Source organism: Hermetia illucens, chromosome 3 (assembly GCF_905115235.1).
Source record: "Hermetia illucens chromosome 3, iHerIll2.2.curated.20191125, whole genome shotgun sequence".
NCBI classification, from domain to species: domain Eukaryota; kingdom Metazoa; phylum Arthropoda; class Insecta; order Diptera; family Stratiomyidae; genus Hermetia; species Hermetia illucens.
Window position 1 is genome coordinate 179663683 of NC_051851.1, and position 23246 is coordinate 179686928.

Here is a 23246-nt window from a genome sequence, read left to right on the forward strand (position 1 = left end):
TGATTGGAATTTTATTTTGGAATTATATTCTGCAGATAATTTTTAAACTAAATTTATTTAATAGCGAAATAGACAACGATCAGTTCTCCGCCGCGGTTGGAAACAGAAGAGACCGACTTATTTCCATGCGGTCCTTACTGTCCCAACCAACGACATTTTTCCACCGCTAATTCTCCACTCCCCTGGTGCGTTCAGAAAATGAGTGAGTGGAGAGTTCCGCGCCATCTACCCGTCCGCATCCGCAACATTCGAAATAAATTTCGAATGCCGCAGATCCTGCCGCGCCACATGTCTTTCTAATCCTACGAAAGTGACGAAGATTTGAGATAATAAAGTTGATGCTATTTTGGATCTCATACAGAAGGACACGAAAGTCCTGGGGGTTTAACGTGAGTACCTGCCGTGAAGGCTTAATCCCACGGTCCTCTTCGGACGCGGATTGATTTTGTGACCACAATCAGAGCCCCGCCATGCAAGCACAGCTGTCCTGGTTTATACTGTGTGCAGGCTCAGCATTCATACCAGTGGATGCGAGGCCTATCTAACACCTCTGCCGCAACTAAGGGGTACGGCGCCCGAGTTGTACAGCGCAACTCCACGCTTGAGCTCCGAGGAGCTCTGCCCGCGATGTAGGCATAACCACAACCACCATGAAACTCCCACTAGGGGGCCAACCGCAAATAACCGGGCCGACAGGAATTCTCCTGGATCATATGCTCTCAGAGGGCCATCCCGGTTCCCATGGTACCAGATAACCTCCGGTAAGGCTTCGTGGCAGAGCCACTTCAGATGAGTTCCTTGCAGACTCGGGTCTGATCACCCTCCTCGAGTACGTGGGGACGGAACTCATAAAGGAGGACAGAAAAATTTCTTAGCTTCGCGATATACCAGAAAATTTAATGAAGCTCAATCAAGAGGAATTATTGTCGTTATTATCACTCCACGCGCGAATACCACTCAATCAAATTTACTGCAAATCCACAACCGAAATCTCATTGTGACTGTTTATTCATTTGTTCGCGCACCACTCATTTCCCAGACTTTTCTAATAATCTCTCTTCCCAGCCGCACAAAGGCCACACAGAAATCAGTTAGCCAAATGTCAGCCAGGCCAATTCAGTTTACCACCAGCATAAAGTACCTCCACATCCGCCTGGGCCCCCATTTCTACACACAGCAAATTCTTTCCATGGCACAAAATAATGATATTTACGAATAAACAAGGAATCCAATCAAGTTTCAGCGGCCTCCGGGCACAAACACAGAAGTGGGGGAAGAAGGATGTTGATGCAAGGCGAGGTGGATTTTTACGGAGAAAAAACTTGAAAAGGACTTGAAAAGTATGAGATTGAGTAGGTTCTCTCGCTCGTTGCGAAAAAAATTAGTGGAGGAGATTGGAAGGGAGCGGCGAAGAGTTTGGCTGATTAAAAGTCTGGACGTATCAATTCTGGATGGTTGGGCAACTACATTGTGGAGACATGAAACGTGAAGGGAAAGTAGTAATTTTGTCTCCTCTAATTGCCATATAACGGCTCAAAATACTCTCCCAATCAGTACCCAAAGGAAGTTTAACACATGAACACAAGTAACTGGGAAGAAGACAAACGATTCCTTGAATGCTGCGAGCCATTTTCTTATAGCTTCGATGCAAAGCTGTACAGCGGGATGAAAGGCGGCCAAGGTTGAAAATATTATGTGTACTTTATGAGTTGAAAAAAAATGCACGGCAAAGTTTTCTTTCAATTGACCAACTTGCTTTGCCTCCTTTTCACATAATTTTCTTTTTCTCATCAGTTTATCTTTGCGTTGAATGAGAACGTGGAAACTTGCCAAGGTCTTAGTTTTCCATAGTTCAAGATGCAAGGAAACTTTTTTTTTTCAGGTTAGCGCAACTCTTGTAATTTATTTAGGACATCTAGTTGCATCAAACTGGGATTGATAAGGAGAGGCACTCGTTGCCTGAAGTTTGGATTAATAAATACGAGCTTAAAGTCTGCATTTACCTCATGTAACATTCCCGTCTTTGATTGAGTGGTTATTGGGAGAAGAACCAAAAATGCCAGGGATGTTTCCTATAATCCAACAAGTTCTCAAAAGAGAAACTTTCAGCCTTCTAAATGTGGATATAAAATCCTAACGTCAAGAGCAAAACTGGCAAGACGTCCACCCTAAACAATAACATTCATTTCACAGTTGGAGCGCAATGAATCAGAATAAATCAAGACCCTATACCGTAGATTCATCCGTCTAGGTCTTATTAAAAAAGGTCCAGATATCCCGGTTTTGCAGTAAGGTCCACCAATCCCATATTTCTAATAGCTATCTGGCGTCCTGGCCTACGCGATCGCTTCTTCTTAGAGATGGTCTGCTACGTCCTCCTTTGCTACCATAGATATTACCGTTATAGACTTTTCGGACTGTATCACCCTCATCTAGAAGAAATCAGTGACCCATCCACGTCAGTCTATTGAGCCGGATTATATCCATTTATCAAGCGTTGGTGATATCGCACATTAATTTAATCGTAAATCGTCCATAACCCTACACGGAGCCAAAAACCCTTCGGAGGATTCTTCTCTCGAACACGATATCCAAGGAATACATAAGGACTGGCAAGATCATTGTCTTGTACAGTAAGACTTTTCCAGCGGAACAGTGTTTTCAAGCCGATGTACACTCTGTTGGTTGCCAAGAACGATGTCTCTATTTCGTTACAAAGTTGATTTCAAGCAACTTATCCAAAAGTAAAATGATCGCTTCATGCAGCATGGTCTGAAACTAACTCTGAATAAGAGCAGAATTTTTGACGACTGACCAAAATGAGGCAGGCAGGTTAGTGCCAGCGGCCTTTCAAAGCTGACTGATTTAAATATCTCGAAACAATGTTATTAGCCATTGGTAAACGGCGCTATGTCACATCAGCACAAGTTGGATGACAGCATTTCATAACACTAAACTACAATTTATTCTGACCTGTTGTCCTTTACAGTTTTGACTGCTCGCCAAATATCAATGACAATGAACGACGCCTCGCGGTAACTGAGGGGAAAAAGCTGGATTGGACCAGGGGCGCATCACACCTGCGATCGATAAGGGATTGCAACGTTCATGGAAAAATTGCGAGAGACATGCAATTCGCGCTAACGTGAACTCATTTGCAAAACTTGGTCTAAATATCGAAGTCGATGGGGAACGACCCAAAAGGCCGAACGAAACAACGATAGCTTCATAGGCTAGATGGTGATTTGGAAGCTCTTCGACTCCATCCGAAACAGGCCTATGATGAGTAAAATCGGTCAAGACACACCGATTTCGCTTCAATACAGACAAAGGCGGAAGAAGAAGATGAGTAAAAGCAGGAATAAATTTTTTTACAAGCGATTCTTTAAAATGTAAAGCAACGTCGGCCGCGACACTCAAAACTATCATGATCATGATAAAACGAGCTCTCACAGCTTATGGACTATGTTAGCGGACCTTTGTCTCGACATGGCGACTTAGGCCTCAGGTAATAATGTGGATATATGTTGCTATCATTAGGCCGATGTTCACTTATGCATCCGTAATGTGTTGGGTTAAGGTGATGGCTCAAAAACAGAACAGGCTTCTGGAGCAGAAGTCTACCTCTCAGATAAAAACCTAGAGGATTAACGAGCGATTGAAGTTCAGGCTCACCACAATCTGTAACGATAGTCAAGATGCATTTGAGGCGTTGAGCAATCCCTTGATCATTTTGTTTAGGAATGTAGAAATCGATTGAACTCAGTTTCTAGATTTAATTCGGTAGAGCTACTGTGGGTACCTGGCCATTGTGGTGTAGAGGGAAATGAAATCTCGGTTGCTTTGCAAAAGAAGGTTCATTTCCCCCCATGCCCGGATCAGAACCAGTAATTGGAGTGTCAGTAGCACTGTTTAATGCTGCTATCAAAAACAGGAAACAACACAGCGCTTTTGGCTGCTAAACAAACCAAAAAAAAACTTTTCGTATCAGAACCAAACAAACATTTCAAAGTTTATTTGGTTGAAAATACGAAGAATTGCGGTAGGCATTCTGACTGGTCATAATTCACTAGCTGAGCATATGTTTAGAATAGGAATTCTTCAAGATGATATCTTTCCATCCTGGAATAAGAATGTGGATGTCCGCCAAGAGGACGAAAATGATACTCCCTGGGGAGCTATCATCGGAGGAGGAGGGGAGCACGGGCCCCCAGAAATGGACCACACCCTGAAGAAGGAGCTTGAGGAGCTCCGTTGCGAGAAAGCAGCCATGGCACATCAGCTGGAGTGCCAACAGCAACTAATAAAACAGCTACAGCAGCAATTGGCAGCACTGCAAGAGGCGGTGCAAGCCTGCAGGCCAATGAAGCAGGCCTATTGTGAGCCAATCGTCATCGACAGCGCAGGAGCACCAGCAACGATGGAAAAGTCACCAGTTACCAATGAAGAATCATGCGATATGGGCAGCGTGGGACCGCCACCAACGTACTCCGAAGTGGTAATCGAAGAAGGCGACCCGTTCAACTTCATCCAGAGGAGGAAATATAATAAGACTAAGGTTAATGTTAAAACTGTAACCGCTCCCAAACAGGCTACCCTTCCCCAAGCTCCCCAACCCAGTAAGTCCAAAAAATTAAAAATCTCCGCAATAACTGGGTACGTACCCGCGTTCCTAAAACTATTAAAGAATAAGGGGCTAAAAGCGTCCCTTAAAAATATGAGGGCTGACAGGACCCTCATATTTACGGAGACGGCGGAAGATCACGGGAAGGTCTTCGTGCTCTTGAAGGAGCAAGGGCTTAATGCCTCTACTAGGACGCCTCCCTCCCTTCGCACCCAGTCTGTAGTTTTTCGCGAACTCCACAGGGAAACGGACCCCGTGGACATCCTGGAAGAATTAAAAACCGAACATCCAGAATTCCAACTGAAGACAGTTGCGAATCTCATTACACGCAGAGACAAGTTTCTGCACAACGAAAATCCGGCCCTCGCGATGAAATCGCAATCGGGATAATTCATCGTGACTTTCGAGCCCTCCCAAGAGCTCAGCGAGGTGATGAAGGTGAAATACATCCTTCATCAAAAGGTAACCTTGGAAGCTTCGAAGAAGTGCAGTGTTTTAACTGCCAACATTTTGGGCACATCGCCCAAAATTGTACAATTGTGCACAGGTGTGTTAGGTGCACAAAATCCCATCCTCGCGGGGAATGCGGAAGACAAGCAATCTAAGGGCCTCTCTGCTGCAACTACGGCCAAGCTGGCCAGCCAGCGAGCTATCGCGGGTGCCCGGCCTGCAAAGAAATGGTAGCTAGGAAGGAAGCTGCCAAACAAAGAAGAACCAATGAAAGCTCCCGAGCCAAGCACGCAATAACACAACTGTCACAAAGCTTGGCCAATCCCAGCGTATCGTACGCTCAAGCCGCCAGAAACGCTCAACCAAGTGTGGCAGCACAACCTGCTCCCATCCCCGCACCAAACGCCTTTCGCGAATTGGTGCAATCTCTCGCGTCGGCCTCAACTAATGAGTAGCGGCAATTCGCCGCTATAAAACTCATTATGAATCTGTGGAAATAAATATCATGACGTTTAACTCCGTGTTCCTGATCTCACACACCCAACGTGCCACTGCCCAAGTGTTGATTGACAGTCTGAAAGCAGACTTCTATTGCGTTTCAGAAACCAAACTAAGCAGCAGGCATAATGTGCAATTCACCGGGTATAATATTATCCGGAATGACAACACTGGCGCTGCCCTTTCAGTCAGAAAAGACTACCAATTTGAGGAAGTCGTTATAGAAAACCTGCTGACCTCTTCCGCCGCGGCGTAGGAAACTCGAACGGATTTTCCACAAATACGGAAATAAAGTTAATGCTGAGTATAAAGCATTAATTGTCTGAGTACAATAATTCGGCGATTTTCCGCAACAAAGAATTCACAAGGAAACTTGCAGATTTTAAGCCCGGGCCAGATATGTTTCAGCATATCAACAGGCTAACCGGCAAACATAAGTCCCATAATATCGCTCTTTCCAAGAACGGGGAGCAGTGACGCTAGGAAAACGCAAGTTCTCGCGAAATCTTTTGAGACTCAGCTCTATTCCCCTCCGCCTCAAAACAATCCGGCTATATCGTCGATCGTTGATTCAACAATCAAGGTTTTCGTCTCTGAGAACTCCCAGAAGCTAACTAAATTCACCACAACCAACACCTCAGTCAAGCCATCGGAATCGCAACATTTTCTGAGTTTACCTCAACTCACCGACTTAACCAAAAACCTTAACGGTAAAAGGTCAGCCGGACCTGATGAAATCCCGAACTTTGTAATAAAGAACCTGCCCAGAGCCTCATTGAAATTCCTATTAGCAGTTTTCAACAACTGTATTAATAATGGCTACTTTTCATCCACGTGGAAAGTTGCAAAAATAATTGCGATCCGTAAAAAAGGCATTTCCAGCGAGCCAAGCAATTTCAGGCCCATTTCTCTATTATCCAACCTTGGCAAACTGTTTGAGAAAGCATGGACAGTTGGGCTAGTCCAGCACTGCAACCTCAACAAAATTATCCCTGACCACCAGTTCGGATTTCGCTCTAAACACGGAACCCAGCACACACTGAACTACCTACACGACACTGTCGTCTCTAGACTTAACGTCAACAATAAACCTACAGTAGCATGAGCGTTAGATTTAGAAAAGGCCTTCGACTCCGTGTGGATAAACGGACTTATATACAAATTAATAGATAATGAATTCTCAGTCCCGATAATTAGAATTACGTTAAGTTTCTTCGAAGATAGGCGCTTTTATGTCAGCGTGGGGAATGAATTCTCCGATCTCTTGCCGGTAACGCCAGGTGTACCGCAAGGATCCATTTCTGGGCCAATCTTCTATAACATCTTCACGGCTGACGTTCCGATCCCCGATGATGGCGTTGACCTGATCCAATTCGCCGATGACCGGCTTATCTTCGCTTCGAACCTCCACCCCAACAGGGCAGCCAAAGCGATTGAGAACTACATTCTAGATCTCTGCAGATAATACCGTAGTTGGGGAATCAAGATAAATGAGGGAAAAACGCAAATCTGCACTTTTAGGAGAAAATCTAGATACTTAGTTGTTTAGGATAAGTGAGGGATCCTAAGTCCACAACCACTTGTTGTTGGACCGGACCAAATGGAGAGCAACTTACTCCCACGTTTATTTGGTCCGCGGATCCCTCGTTTGGGGCATGGCACCCAAGCATTAAAAATCGTAAGACAAACGGTTTCGTCCAGGGCAGAGGCAACTCTTCAGACGCTGCCTCAACCTCTGCCCTGGGAGCAGCGTGACCGAGAGTGGCATCGGATGGAAAACGCTCCATTTATATGTTAAGGAAAACACGCCAAGGGTGCGAATTATATCCAGTGGAAACCGATAGTTTGAGCCTGAGCTGGCTAAAGCTAAATTAATTGTTTAGGATAAGTGAGGGATCCTAAGTCCACAACCACTTGTTGTTGGACCGGACCAAATGGAGAGCAACTTACTCCCACGTTTATTTGGTCCGCGGATCCCTCACTTATCCTAAACAATTAATTTAGCTTTAGCCAGCTCAGGCTCAAACTATCGGTTTCCACTGGATATAATTCGCACCCTTGGCGTGTTTTCCTTAACATATAAATGGAGCGTTTTCCATCCGATGCCACTCTCGGTCACGCTGCTCCCAGGGCAGAGGTTGAGGCAGCGTCTGAAGAGTTGCCTCTGCCCTGGACGAAACCGTTTGTCTTACGATAGATACTTAGGTTCTAGAGGCATCCACAGGAAAGCTAAACGCTTGAAAATGAAAATCGGGAACATCACAGTGAGCAGATCTAGTTCGATCAAATACTTGGGAGTAACTCTGCATGAACTCCTCAAGTTCAAACCCCACCTTCAGCTCGCTATCAGCAAGGCACGCGGTGCAGTCAGTGGCATCTACTATCTTCTTCGCAAGACAGTAGGTCGCAGCACCAAAACCAAACTGAACCTGTATAAAGCCCTTATAAGACCCGTTATCTGTTACGGAGCACCAACTTGGATCTCATGCTCCAACCAAGCCATGGCAAAATACGAGTCATTCGAACGCCGAATCCTTAGACATTGCACAGGATTGTCTTACAACTGGAAAACCAAAAAGATCGGCAAAAACGCCGAAGTGTACAGGCGAGCCAAAGTCAAACCACTTCAAGAATACGTTCTCACACTAATGAAAAGGTTCTTCGAAAGAACGGAGGACCACCCCAACCCATTAATTCGGCATCTCTACCAACAGGGTAAAACCTCCCCATTAGCAACATTCTTAAGGCCCTCCCAAATCGTGAGTTCATCCCACAGAACCAAAATCCGCACCCTTTTTGAAACTTCTGCCTGGTAGGAGTGGATAGAGGCTAAGCACAGGAAATTGTAATGTGCTTATTGTAAATATTAGTTAAGTATTAATTATGTTAGATTAAGCTAGGTTAAGTTAAAATAAGTTAGGTTAAGTTATTTTTAGCTAAGTTAAGTAAGTAAATTTCAACCTTCTCGCGCCTTTAGGGCGCGCGCAGTTTGAAAATGCCGAGTTCGATTGCAAAATTGTCAAGATCGATGTAAATAAATAATAATATACACAGTAAAGTAGATTACAGAGAAGGTAGGGTTGGCCAAACTATGTAATAGTCACCCGTTTGATAGAGTTAAGATCAATTAGCCATTATTTAAGCTAGCATTAAGTAACCATTGTCTAGTTGTAAGTCACTATTGGATAATAAAATGAAAATGAAACGTCTGAGCGCTGAGGGAAATGGAGCACCTTTAAACTGATGCGCAGCTTAGGGTAAGGCGAAATTCCACCGCCCACCTACTGGTTAGAACAGCGAAAACAAGAATTCTGTTGGCAAACCCATGGATGCAACCACGTCGGTAATCGGGGAGACTATCCATATCAGGAAGATGCCCCCAGCCCAGAGGCGAAAGAGCGCTATAGAATGAGTGAGGGGAATAACGGTGATCTGGCCACGAAGTTCGGAATCAAATGAAAAGGGAAAGTCAGAATAGAAGTCGTCGCCGGCTGACGGTTCCTGTTAGTAGCTATTGGGACCTGCGCAAATTAACGGGCTAAAGTTTGTTGCGAGCCATGATATTACTCGTCACGTGAGAAGTCGAAGAGGCAACAGGGTGGTGATCTGCTTAATTCGCTGCTAAATACAAAAATCTTAGATGCTGACGGTTCACAACTTGCTCGCTGAATTGAAAACTCACAATGTGCGTATCAAAAGCAAGAATGAAACGTGATTGCTCCCAAGCATAGTGAGGATAGTGCAGTAAATGCAATAATACGAGCTTCCTCATGATCTTATCAAGACACCACCATGTATGAAGCATAATTTGAAGCTATATTTCCGCCAAACTCGTGCTAAACTGTTCATCTCACTAGCAAACGGACATAGTTCGATATTCACTCTCTACAAATATTGTCTTCTGTTCGCGCAAGATTGTTATGACCGCGAGCAAAATGCAACATCAGCACACATCCCATGGGAAGTATATGATTAGTAAGCAGAATTTAGACTGAGTTTGACAAAGAAAAGGATTCAGAAAATTAGTTGATACATCAGTCTATCGAGTAAACTCAACTGGAAGTCTTCAGCCCTGTTTTAATCACAAATTGAATATTGTGTAATGATAAGAGTGGGAATAGGAGATCAGGTCGATCATCCTGAGTGGCCGATAATGACCTAGAGGGCAGAGCTATCCCAAAAATCTAAACAAATTGGCTAAATTGACCGTGAATGTCCGCCCACAAAGATTGAAGCTCCATCAAAGTGCTCGGTCGACACGTTCTTGCACACCTCTGTGCTAGCCAGGCTCGGGAATGTGGGAGGGTCCTTTGAGCGCTTTGATCCCTCACGCTTCACTACTACAAAACAACATGTCTATTCCGATGCGTGGGTCCGCACCGGATTCTAAAATAGACGTTAATTAGGATTTCGCGACGGCCTATCGAATGATAAACAGAACGCGAACTAAAATTGGAAATTAGAAAAGAAAAAAAAAACGGCTCGACCGCGCAGGTGGAGCCGTAAGTCTCCGGTCCCGAGTGCCGCGATCAAGGAGGGGAAGATCCACGACGGATCACCGTCTCAATTATTGTCTCTTCCGCCTCAGATCTTGTATGAGGCGCGGCCTCTGAGGTTCCCACCCTTCCTCGACATCCTTAGGCCAGTTATTCATTTTGAGGATGTCCCTTAATAGAAATTCCGCGGGAGAAAGGAGGATACGAAAGGGAGGAAGTCCTCAAACTACGATTAGCTGGCCTGAGGATGTCGAGGAAGGGTGGGAACCTCAGAGGCCGCGCCTTACGGCTCCACGCGCGCGGTCGAACCGTTTTTTTTCTTTTCCTTTCTATTTTCCAATTTAGTTCGCGTTCTGTTTATCATTCGATAGGCCGTCGCGAAATCCTAATTAACTTCTATTTTAAAATCCGGTGCGGACCCACGCATCGGAATAGACATGTTGTTTTGTAGTAGTGAAGCGTGAGAGATCAAAGCGCTCAAAGGACCTCCCCACATTCCCGAGCCTGGCTAGCACAGAGGCGTGCGAGAACGTGTCGACCGAGCACTTTGATGGAGCTTTAATCTTTGTGGGCGGACCTTCATGGTCAATTTAGCCAATTTGTTTAGATTTTTGGGATAGCTCTGCCCACTAGGTCGTTATCGGCCACTCAGGATGATCGACCTGATCTCCTATAACCACTCTTATCATTACAATTGCCTTCAGTACCAACTGCCAGCCGCTACTCGGCTGATTTTTGGACAAGAAAAAATGAATAGAATAAAACTGAATGGGGTCAAGTCTTTGAAGACGTGCGAAATGCCATCAAACTCTGTGGTTTGGAGGTGGAAGATCTTGCCATACTGGCTGCGAAATGCCTTATTAGTCACACTAAGGCAGGAAATAGCTGCAAACAAAGCGATGATGGGCACTCAGTGTCACAGATTGTGTTATTCCAAGTATTGCGAGGAAGATAGGAAACAAAGGGCAGACAAGTGCTACTGAAAGTTGTGCAGATTGTCAGTGGGCGCCGAAAGAATTCGCGCTTACTGAAGCCCGTCATGAATCACGTATTCGCTTCCTTGGGCAGGGGAGAAGGAGGGCATTGCTCCAGCATGCATCGGGCAAATTTCCAGGCGACAATATTCAGACAATCTCTGGCTGCCACCGCCCACGCTTCCCACAGAATCTGGCCCTCGACGAATGCATCCTATGCAACTAGACCAACGTTATTCGCGCATTCAATTCGTAGATTCCATCGAAGACCGGTCGACTAGCCCTAAAAGGCAAAAGCAACAATAAAGACCTGAAACCGGTCCGAGGTGCAACCAGACACTCGGAACGTCCGACTATTTACAAACAAATCGATTCTGTCAGTGCGCGTGCAATTTGTTTGCGTTGGGTCGGCTCCGCGTTACAGGGCCTCTGCCTCCGCCCAGCGCGTACCCCCAGCGGGTCGAGGCTCTCCTGAAATTCTAGCTGAAAGCATCCCGACTACTCCACACTGGACATTCACTCTATGTAAACAAACATCCCAAAATTGATTTGTCAAAAATGACAGCTCACCGCAAGTCGACGTCTCTGATTACTACACAGGTCCCTTGTGAGTCCGAAAAAAACACTGTGAGATGCAGTGGCCAAACATCCGCATAGAATTAACTGAAATACTCACTCATACGAACAGTTTTCACTTCATTTCACGCACGCACCCATTTCAAGTCATCAAAACCAAATTCTCGCATAGCGATCACGACACAAAACAAACAAAAAACCCGAAAATTCACCAAAACACTTTGAACGCGGAACCGAAACACTCTCGCGACACGACACCGATGGACATCTTGAATTGTTGCGAGAGACTAGCTAGCTTCGTGTTGCAGCAACATTTTGTCTGATTCGTTCCACACCACGGTGGGTAATGCAGTTCTTGAACGGAGAGCATAGAATCGATTTTGACAGTTGCCGGCTGGCGGAATGACTATGTTGCTAACGAACGAGTTGCTAGTTGGGATATGTTGCGTTAATTAGTCCGTTCAAAGTTCAATTGGTCGATGCGACCAGAGATTTTGGTAGAGGATCCAGATTTTGGCGGGAAAACTAAATAATTTCAGAAAAAATCTATGGTTTGACGTTACGGTTGTGAGCGACGGTAGAATACATTCTTTATAATTGCACTATAATGATTAAATTACTGTGATGATCGAATTTCAAACTGTTCAGTTTTGTGAATTATCCTTGGAAGTGCTTATTGGCCAAAGATTATGTTATGATAATATGCAGATAATTCTCGAAGGTGAGGAAAACTATGGCTCCATGGCCCAACTACTTTTTATTGGTAGAAAAATTTTAAAATATTCACCTGGTTGCATACAACTTGGCCTCCATTAGTACCGAAAGTATTTTCACGTCTAGTCTTTCGAAGCGATGGATGTCGGTGACACTCCAATTTGTGCGCAATTGCATCCACACCGACTTTATATGTTAGTTCCTAGTATGCTTCGAAATCTGACAACAAATAATTTATTAAAAAACAGCCAGAAGACACATTTCTAAGGTATATTAGACCCCTGTCGGTAATTTTCCGTATGCAGAAACGACTCACGTGAGCTGGAAATTTATCTTTATATGCATATACAGGATGCGGCAGCATAACTTCCTTTTTTCAAAACTCAATAAAAACTATTGTATGCATCGGAAAATATTTATTTATTTTTTATAACGTAGGTACATGTCTAAAGTTTTTATTTACATTGTTTTGAAGATCAAATCTGTTAGGTGACGTCCCCCATTCTCCATACATTGCGTAAACCGATTTCTGGCGTTTGTCATGGCTCTTGTTAGCATAGCAGGTGTTATGTTGGCAATTTCTTCTTGGATGTTGGTCTTCAAATCTTGTAGGGTTCTTGGACGGTTCACATAAACACGGGATTTCAAAAAACCCCATAGGAAAAAATCACAAGGGGACAGATCGGGAGAGCGTGCCGGCCATTCCAAATCGCCTCTAATTGAGATAAGGCGCTCTGGAAAGTGTTCCCTCAAAACAGCCATCGATGCTCTTGAATTGTGTGCTGTTGCACCGTCTTGTTGGAACCAAGTGTCCCCCAAATCCAAATTTTCTAGCCGTGGGGAAAAAAAATTCTGTAGCATGTTTACATACCGGTCCGAATTCACTGTCACTGTAACCTCATTTTCCTCAAAAAACCAGGGACCAATAATTCCAGCTGAGGAAATTACACACCACACTGTGACTTTGGGTGAATGCAAAGGCTTTTGATGCAATTCTCGAGGGTTGGTGTCAGCCCAGTAGCGCATGTTTTGTTTGTTAACCGACCCACACAAATGAAAATGGGCTTCATCGCTAAAAAAACAATAGCCCCCTCGGGAACGACATCAAGAAGAAGCTCACACGCGTTCATCCGAGAATTGAAGTCACGTTCTGAAAGTTCCTGCACTATCGCCATCTTATAGGGATGAAAATGAAGATCATCACGAAGAATTCTTCTCACAGAACGATCGGATAGTCCTAGGGCAGATGCGTGCACGCAGAACGCCGTGGCGATCGCAACATTGACGCTCTCACTACTTCAATGTTCTCAGGTGATCTAACGGGCCGAGGGACTCCAGTTCTTCCTTTTGTCGTACTTGCAGTTTGTCTGAATGCAGTGACCCATGTAACAATTGATTTGCGGTCTGGGACGGGAGCCAACGGGGCTAAATTAAAGCGATTCCGAAATGCACGCTGTGTTGCAATAACCGAATATTCGCTTGAAAAGTAAACCTCAACGGCAAAGGTACGCTCCTCACTATTCCAACGCATGATGGCAACTGAACCGTGTCGGGACAAAACTTTACAGTATCCCCTCTTGAACGAGACCACTAGCGCTCCGCTATGACATCAACTAACTGAGTGGCGCGCATTTTAAAAAAGGAAGTTATGCTGCCGCACACTGTATTTAAGTTGTTTATTCCCCTTCACCTGGGAACCATTTACGCATAAATCTATGGTTGGCACAAATGGAACAGTTCGGCGTTTTGTGAAATAAATGTTTATCTTTATTTTCAACCTTTTGAATTATTCTGAAAACATCTGCATTGTATTTACTAGGAATGTCTGAATTTTCGCATACATGGTATAAGTTGCGAAAGTAGCTGTATCTTCTGCAAAAATTGCAACTATTACATTTTCAGACCGGGGGAAATCGTGAGTGTAAATGAGATACAATAGCAGAACTAGGACTAATCCCTGTGAAACAGCCTCAATATTCTTGAACTCCGAAAGGGTATTGTCAATCAGGACCTCAAATGACCTCTCACGACGGGTAATTCGCTTAAATAAATTTTTAAAGTAATCCCGTGTGCCAAACTCTATCAAAAGCGTTTTCAATGTCCAAAGATACCATGGCCATAGATCGTTTGGTTATGAACGATAATTTAATTTCATTTCTAACAAAACATAAGCCAGCATTGTCAAAAATGAGCCTTGAGGTCTCCTCTCCTAAATTTTCCAACTCCGTATGTAAAGCTCACTAATGGCTAAAATGCCATCCCTACCTCAAATTTTGATCACTCCGCACACCGTTCATTGTGAAACGGAGAAACCGAGTTGTTCCCTTCAACAGGGTTCATGATAACAACTTTTTCTCTTGTGAAATCCGAGAACAAAGTAAGGATGAAATGGAGAAAAATCCACATATCGGTCGGCCAGAAGTCTATTGAAGCAGGATGTCTCAGGGGCTGCCCACAGGGAGGGATTCTCTCTCCACTGTTATGGCTCTTGGTGATGGATACCCTGCTGTGGCTCCTGGAGGACAAAAAAGTCTTCGTGCAAGCATTTGCGGACGAGCTAGCCGTAATAATTACCGGCAAGTTTGCGGACACAGTATGTGACCGCTTGAATGCAACTCTGCATGTAATCCACAGCTGGTGCCTCCGCAATGGACTCACGGTGAACGCTAGGAAGACTGGACTAGTTATGTTCACTAGGAACGTCAGGTGGGGCAGCTATACGCTACCCACCTTAGCAGGGGCGGAAATCCAGCTGGCACAAACAGTCAAGTACTTAGGAGTACACTTCGACTCCAAGTTAACGTGGAAGCATCATATCCAGGAACAATACCAGAAATCCTGCAGATTGCTCTGGTGCTGTAGGAATGCGATAGGTAAGACCTGGGGACTTTCACCTAAACGAATATATTGGATGTATACATCCATAATAAAACCCATTTTGATGTATGCGTGCATCGTCTGGTGGCCAAGACTGAACTTTGCTAACAGCAGGAAGCTGCTAACGCAGATTCAGAGACTTGGTTGCCTAAGTATTACTGGAGCAATGAGTACTACGCCGACTGCAGCACTTGAAGCCATCCTAAATTTACCCCCCATCCACTTGGAGGTAAAACGGAAAGCAGCCAACGACGCATATAGGCTCGATACCATTGGGGCGTGGAAAGGCGGCCAATCCAACGGGCATGCGTCTATATGGAAATTCCTTGAAAAACATCCGGTAGCCCTGATGCCGACCGATCATATGGTTTCCAGATTCGTCTTTGAAAAGACATACACTGTCGTAATCACCGAAAGAGAAGAATGGTCGACAAGTGGCCATGAGTCTTTTCAGATTACAGACCTAATAATCTTCACCGACAGGTCAGTCACGGAGGATGGATCGGGTGCAGGCGTGTTCTCGGAGAATCCGATTATAGAACTGGCCCGACTCCTCGGAAAAATGACGACCATATTCCAGGCGGAGATATATGCCATTTCATTGGCAGCAGAAGAATGTCTGCGACAAAAATGGAGGGGTCGCACTATTCGAATCTGTTCCGACAGTCGGGCGGCATTATCAGCACTAGATGGCAACAACATATCAAGCCAGTTGGTGTGGAGTTGTCATCAGGTGGTGCTGAAACTTGGCCGACTGAACGAAACATTCCTGATGTGGGTGTCGGGCAACTCTAACATCGCCGGTAATGAGGGGGCTGATAGACTGGCTCGCCGAGGGTCTGGATCCACAATGGTCGGCCCAGAACCAGCTCTTGGAATCCGACCATCTACTGTCAAGTCTACTCTGAAGGGTGAAATTGCAACGATTCACGCAACCGAGTGGAGAAATTTGAACTCTTGCCCGCAAGCGAAAATCCTTGTGAAGGAGCCTAGGGCCACTAGAGCGGCATTTTTATTGTCCCTTAAGAAGTGGGACATGAAAACCCTAATAGGGCTTTTGACGGGACACTGCCCCTTAAACTACCATATGGGAAAAATTGGGGTAGTGTTTTCGGCTGTGTGCAGCCAATGTGAGGAGGAGGAGGAGACAGCCCTGCACTTTTTATGCAGCTGCCCGGCATCCTCAGATCTCATTGAAGAAAACCTTGGTAAGGTTTTCTTCAATGAAGAATCTGCACACTCTCTGCCTCTTGAGAATGTTCACAGATTCGCTAAAGCCTGCGAACACCGTAGGCGGGAAGCCATTGAATAGGCAACTTATGGGGATAGTACAATGGGCCTAATAATAACCTGAGTGCTCGGAGCTGCGGCTCCCCCCACTTAACTAAACTAACTAACTAAAGGATGAAATACCGAAGATGGCTCTCCATCAAAGCGTCGCTTCTTCCCGATGAATAAAAAAAACTGTGAAGGTTTGAGCCGAAAAAAGGCTATCTTCCACAGGTTTACCGTGTTATTATAAAACCAATCGAACGTAGGGTCCCTCGTAGAGCACCATATGTAATAACTTAATGGGTTGGGCTATGATCGAAAGTCGACCAAGTGGACAGGGCTATCCCAAAATTCTGAAAAGATTATGAAGTTTACCGTGAACATCCGCGCTAAAACTGTGGTATCCCGATGGAACGAAGATTGATGTTTGAGGGAATTATTTTTTCGATGTAAAAAGTCGGGGACAGTTTTGCCAGAAGAAGGCTTTCGAAATCCTTTGACACTATGGATAACAAAATGATTTGCCCATATGAACTTGCTATAGTCTGATATTTCCCAGCTTTGATAAACAGAGATCAAGGTTTTTTTCCAACTCAGTGGTAAATATCGGGGCTGAGCAGCCCTATTTTCCGAATAATGTTGTTAACCCCAGGAACTGGGGGTTGGGTAGGCAAGAACCGATCATCAAATTCTGTGGAAAAATATCCCGTGACTACGTGATTTTCATATTAGTGTTGATCACTTTTTCAACATAGACAGGTTTCTTTGGAAGCCCAACGACCATATTCTTCTATACTTTGGGTCTAGTCTAAACTACCGTGGATTTTACCATATATTAGAGTAATGAGGGCAAATAACTAAGATCCCACCGTTACTCAGTAATCATAGATAGATCAAGATCGATGTGAAGTCTTAAGCTCTCTCAAACTTAATCATCTCCCAACGATAGTCTTCATTTTCCCATCAGTTATAAAATGCTAGCAAGTTTGCTTTCTTGACCAGCCTGAATTCCCAGCCTCTTAAATTTCATTTCAAATTTCCACAAGAAATTTTACTACATCGCTCCTTTCAGCTATCAAAGAAATACAACACATGTCCTTCCAATCGCGCATGTCCGCTAATAATACGCTCTGAAAATCAGTTTCAAACATTCCGAAACGAGATGGGGTGAATTCTCTCAACTTATCCAATTCCTGCCGAACACTCCCTCCCACCTTGCACCCCTATTTTCGCGCCTTACCCAAGGTACTACAAGTACATAGTCTGACGTGACCACGTGCATCCATCCCAAAATATTTCCGTGAGATTTGCACGGAGTGAAATTCCTTCCCACTTGGTACCATGTCGTCGCTATGTCGTTGCGACCATTAATGTCGTTCCTCGTTACACTCTCCCCATACCATTGTGTACCACACTTTCACGGCCCGTCTCAGGGAGTCTCCTAGCGGAAAAATCGATATTCTGCCGACCGACTAACTATTGTGTAAAAAGGAGAACATCCCAATCACACATTTTCTAAATTTCGTCTTGAACGGATTCCTTAGTAAACTTATCGATGACTGATGTGAATTAAGGTTTATCCTTGTGCGGGACGAGGTGTTGAGGACCCTCACATTGAGATGGATCCACTATTTACTGTTTCTTAGCCGATGACGGACAAAGCAACTCCTAAACTCTTAGGTAAAATTGGAGTTTTTTTTTTTTGCAGAAGAGTCCATTCAACTGTAACGGGGTTCACTTCCAAAAGAGACACCGCACAGACGGAAACTAGATTTCCTTCTAATCTGATTCCCCTCCCGCTAGCCCTCAGGGACTCAAGCAGCAGCAAGAGCTTCAATGAGGCAATCAATCATTTTTATGGAAGTTCTGAAGGGAAGTCTATTGACTGAAAATGGGAGAAGCTGCAGGGCATCGATGAAATCCTTTTCATAAATCCTCGTCTCGATAGAGCGACCAGCGGTCAACCATTAGATAGACAGGATAATATCCTTCATGTCTACTGGAAATCTCGAGGGGATGATGAATGGATTAAGGACGCTATGCTTGTATCTTTCATCGAGCTCACTTGGAGGGTATTCAATTATAACTCAGCTGGTATCTATTCCGACTGAAACAAAGGCTTAATCATGACGTTGCTTGCCGAAATGGGCTTGAGAAGATCAAGAGGAAAGTAGTTTCAGCAATACCTCTAACAGCTTAATGCGCTTTCGTAGGTAATTAACTATCGAACATGCTTGAAGCCATTATTTGTTTAATTGTTCATTCTAATTAAGGGGTGAGTTGTCGCGCACGTATAATAGGGATTATTTAAGGACTTTTTCACTTGCAAGTCTTTCTCAAACTCCAACATCCACGAAAAGACTTTTGTTTACTTCTGATATGACACCTGCGGGATATACCCTATCTTTGGTGAGGCGGCATTCCCAGGATCATGAAGAGAAAATCTAGGCCGGTGGTGAAAATTGTATGAGTCTTACATGAAAATTATGTAGGTTATGTGTTGTTCGTTAACATTTCCATCTCGGGCCCGGGGAGATCCTTGCTGTTTCAATCCCCCTCTTCTAACCCCGCTCGTCAAGCCTGGGCCTGTTGATGATGAAAAAAATCTATTCGTAGAGCATAAGGAACAGTCTTATCCAAATCTAACATGATTGTTGATAACTTTGTGTTCACTCCTATAGTTCTCTAGTGACCTTCCTGCAAGGTATTTGATTCTGTTTATATTTTCTCACTCATAAGCCGTATCGAAAAGATCTTTGCCAGCGCTAATGTTTGTCGAAATGTTTATAAACCTCTAAACCTTATCTATGCATCAATACCAGTTCTGTGTTCTTGATTGGATCTAAATAAATTGAATTTTTGAGGACCGATCCCCATGAAACAGGCACAATCATTATCAGCGGCATTGATCTGCCGAGAACTGAGCAATTTAAATATCTCGGATCATCTCAAATCTAAAATTTACCACAATGTCGTCCGTCTTGTTGCCCTCTATGGTTCTAAGTGTTGGCCGACTATAAAAGGCAATGAACGGCGTGTTGCGGTAATGGAGATGAAGATGTTGCGTTGAACTAGTGGCGTGACATTTTTTGATCACATTCGAAATGGAGATATCCGCGATTGTGAAAAATTGCGAGAGAAGCGTCTTCGATCACTTGCCAAGATTGGTCTGAACATCGAAGTCGATGGTAAACGACTAAAAGGCCGGGGCAAACAAGAGTCGCTTGATACGCTGGATGGGGATTTAAAAGCCTCCCGATTGCATCCAGATCAGGCATTTGATAGAACCAATTGGCGAAACCGATCACGACGAGCTGACCCCGCTTGTGAACGGGACAAAGGCTGAAGAAATAGAAGAACCAATGGGTAGAAATGTTCGATATGAAATTAGTCGAGAAAGATCTTGGTTGGCTACATTCCGTAAAATGAGCAATCACCTGATCCACCTTTGACTAGATATTCCGGAACCAATAGCCTTTGTAAACATCGACTTCAACCTGGTCAAGCTACTAAGATGATGTCATGCACATACGACTATTATTCCTTGGATTACCAAGTTCCGGACCACGGCACGGTTGTTTCCAAAATATTACCAGGGATATACTCAACTTAAAAGATACTTAAAGTAACTTTTATCGAAAGCTCGTAGTCACAAATGCCATTTATTCCCCCATTCGTCTCTCCTGACGTGAAAATGTTTGCCTCTTATAATGCATGAACTTGATCTTCAATCTAAAACAGGGAAAACTGCAGTCTAGCAGCAGCAGCAACTGCAGTCTGGCTTCTTGCGCGAGTTCGATTTACGTATCATTCCGTCGTCTAACTGCGCACTCAGAATGTCCTCGAATTATTCCTTTTCACTTGAGGCTAAACGTCGTAGTCTAAACTTCATTCGAATATTTATTGTCTTTTAGGAGAATGCCGACCTCAATGCCCACACTAAAGTGTTTTCTGGAGTATACTCTCTTCTAAGTTGCTTGATGTTTTCGTCAACGATATCTAGACGCCATCACTGTCGGTTTGCCGTAATGTGTTTCAGCCCTCTAAAAGTCTTCCACTTGACGCTGATGAAAGCCTTCTCAGAATTGAAGGAAAGCGGATGAATCGGGAATGTAAATTTCGGACACTGTTTCAAATTGATCTGGAGGGGGATCATGTGGCCAGTGCTGGAGATTCTAGAATGGGAACCAGTCTGCTCTCTGTTGATCAGGCTTTCGATGTGTTCTATGATGCGCTCCAGGATAATTTTCGCTTTTACCTTGGCGACGGGGAGGGAGATAATCCGCCCATATTCGGACACTGCTCTTCTAAATGGTTTTGCATGTGGATACCTCTATATTTGTTAGTTTTCTGAGAGCCTCTCACCCGCTTTCATCGGTTTTGGCGTTGGAAACGATGACACTTTCGACACTCTCACACTGGCGACGGGGAGGGAGATAATCCGCCCGTATTCCGACATAGCTCTTCCAAATGGTTTTGTATGTGGATACCTCCATATTTGTTAGTTTTCTGAGAGCCCCTCACCCGGTTTTGGCGTAGGAAACAATGACACTCTTATTAAGCTTCTTTAAAAGCTTCAAGCTCAATCAGGTCCAGTTCCTTCATTATGAGCCGACGAAGGCCTAGTTTTTACATGATCTTGCAATGAGTACTCTCCCGATAGATATACTTCTTTGATGAATCTTTTTTTTTCAGACTACTTCTTCCATTGGATGCACCAGTGAGCATTGTAGGCAAGGAATGTCAGGAGTACTTACCCACTCCCAAAGGCCGCTGGCATTAGAGTTATACATACCTATTAGTATGAAATTTGGTGAAACCTCAGAACTATGATACAAACCCACCTATTATATAAATCCTTACATAAAGAGAGTTGCATAATTCTACACTCATTTTAGGAGGATCTGTAGTGCAAGCAAAAGGGTTAGATAAAAAAAATGAAACATCCTAGGTAACCCCGATAATATCAAGAAAACATGAATGGAATTCTTTGAGAAGCCAGTGGAAGTTCTACCGATAAGAACAGTTTTGTCAAACCCGGAAGTTATAAAAAACACACCAGTTGAAGCTCCTTCTATTGAAGAGTTGAAGCAGCCACATAGGATATCAGATAAAAAGTCTTGATTAATCATCATCATCATCAACGGCGCAACAACCGGTATCCGATCTAGGCCTGCCTTAATAAGGAACTCCAGACATCCCGGTTTTGCGCCGAGGTCCACCAATTCGATATCCCTAAAAGCTGTCTGGCGTCCTGACCCACGCCATCGCTCCATCTTAGGCAGGGTCTGCCTCGTCTTCTTTTTCTACCATAGATATTGCCCTTATAGACTTTCCGGGCGGGATCATCCTCATCCATACGGATTAAGTGACCCGCCCACCGTAACCTATTGAGCCGGATTTTATCCACAACCGAACGGTCATGGTATCGCTCATAGATTTCGTCATTGTGTAGGCTACGGAAGTCACATAGGATATCAGATAAAAAGTCTTGATTAATACTGCCCTAAAAACGTATTAGTCCTGGCATTAGCTTTAAGCGAGCGCAGTGGGAAGTTGGAAAGTGTAAGCTTAAATCAACGGTCCATTCTCAGAAACTGATCGAACGATCTTAGAGGATCCTCGAACAGTCTTTTAGCGTAAGGGCGCATGCGCTCCAATTATAAAACCTCGGTTTTTCCCACTCTTCGCAAACCAACTTTTTATCATCGAATGTTTCCAAGGATTTTTCAGTATTTTTCAGGGACCGCGAAGCAATCAAGCTAACCGTCTTCGAAACACGGTTACTGCCCAACTTCTATGGTCTTTGGAGGCTCCTTCAGTACTTTGGCTTCCTTTAGTTCAGTCGCCGTTCGGTGTAATCATCTTTCTGGTCGTCGTCTACGTTATTTTCTTTCTTCAAAATTGGTAATCCAATTGAAAATTAGACGAGCCTCTAGCTCTCGATTTCCCTGTAAAATCTCCAATTATTATCTTAATCTTAGGTTCTCACAGTCTCATTTTATTATGATTGGTGCAACACTTTCGGTCACGCTGCTCCCAGGGCAGAGGTGAGGCAGCGTCTGATGAGTTGCCTCTGCCCTGGACGAAATCGTCAGTCAATTTTTGATTTTTTTCGATTTTTAATGCTTGGGGTGCTACGCTCCAAACTAGGGATCCATAGACTAAAAAACGTGGGAGTAAGTTGCTCCTCATTTAGTCCGGTCCATCATCACGTGGATGTGGACTTAGGATCCCGCAGATCCTAAACAACAACCTAGATTCTCCTGATGTTTCCCGGTAATAATGGTAAATCCTGCTCCTATTATATTCTGTAAGTTGAATTGAGATATATTTTCCCTATTCTGATGAGATTGCTGTAGACTGAATTATGAACCTAACTATGATCCTTGCCTTTCCTTAAGAAGAAAGATGTTGCCAGTGTCTCTGAAAAATATGCATCTATATTAGGATAGATTTAGCTAGTGGGTAACCTTAAGCATATTAAATCCAAGACGATTGGCTGACTTTCCAGGCTGGACTTGAGACATAAAATGGTAACTAGAAAAAAGAGCAACGATAATAAACAGCGAAGGTGGCTTTACGGCTTTGTACCAAGGCACATGCAACTCGTCAGAGGCTGCCTCACCTCTGCTCTGAGAGCAGCGTGAAGGAAGCCGTTCGCAGATGTAAAATGTTCACTTTATATAATTCGCAGAAAATGACATGACTACGAATTATATTGAGCGTAAATCCCTTAATATTTGGGCCAAAGTTTGGCCAGAT

The 23246-nt window shown here is 44.1% G+C and overlaps 1 protein-coding gene across 14 annotated transcripts in view; it reads right to left on the minus strand.

The window, feature by feature from the left end:
• LOC119652655 (tyrosine-protein phosphatase Lar) overlaps window positions 1–23246 on the minus strand; it is a 994202-nt gene that overhangs the window by 930428 nt on the left and 40528 nt on the right. For 9 of the 14 annotated variants that reach the window (XM_038056920.1, XM_038056916.1, XM_038056914.1 and 6 more), the window contains exon 1: window positions 11613–12148. The exons of 1 other annotated variant lie outside the window; for it this stretch is intronic. The gene's annotated coding sequence lies outside the window, so the exon portion shown is untranslated. Of the gene's footprint in view, window positions 1–11612; window positions 12149–23246 lie in introns of those variants that run through there. 4 more of the 14 variants (XM_038056922.1, XM_038056923.1, XM_038056921.1 and 1 more) reach the window with 2 other exon arrangements.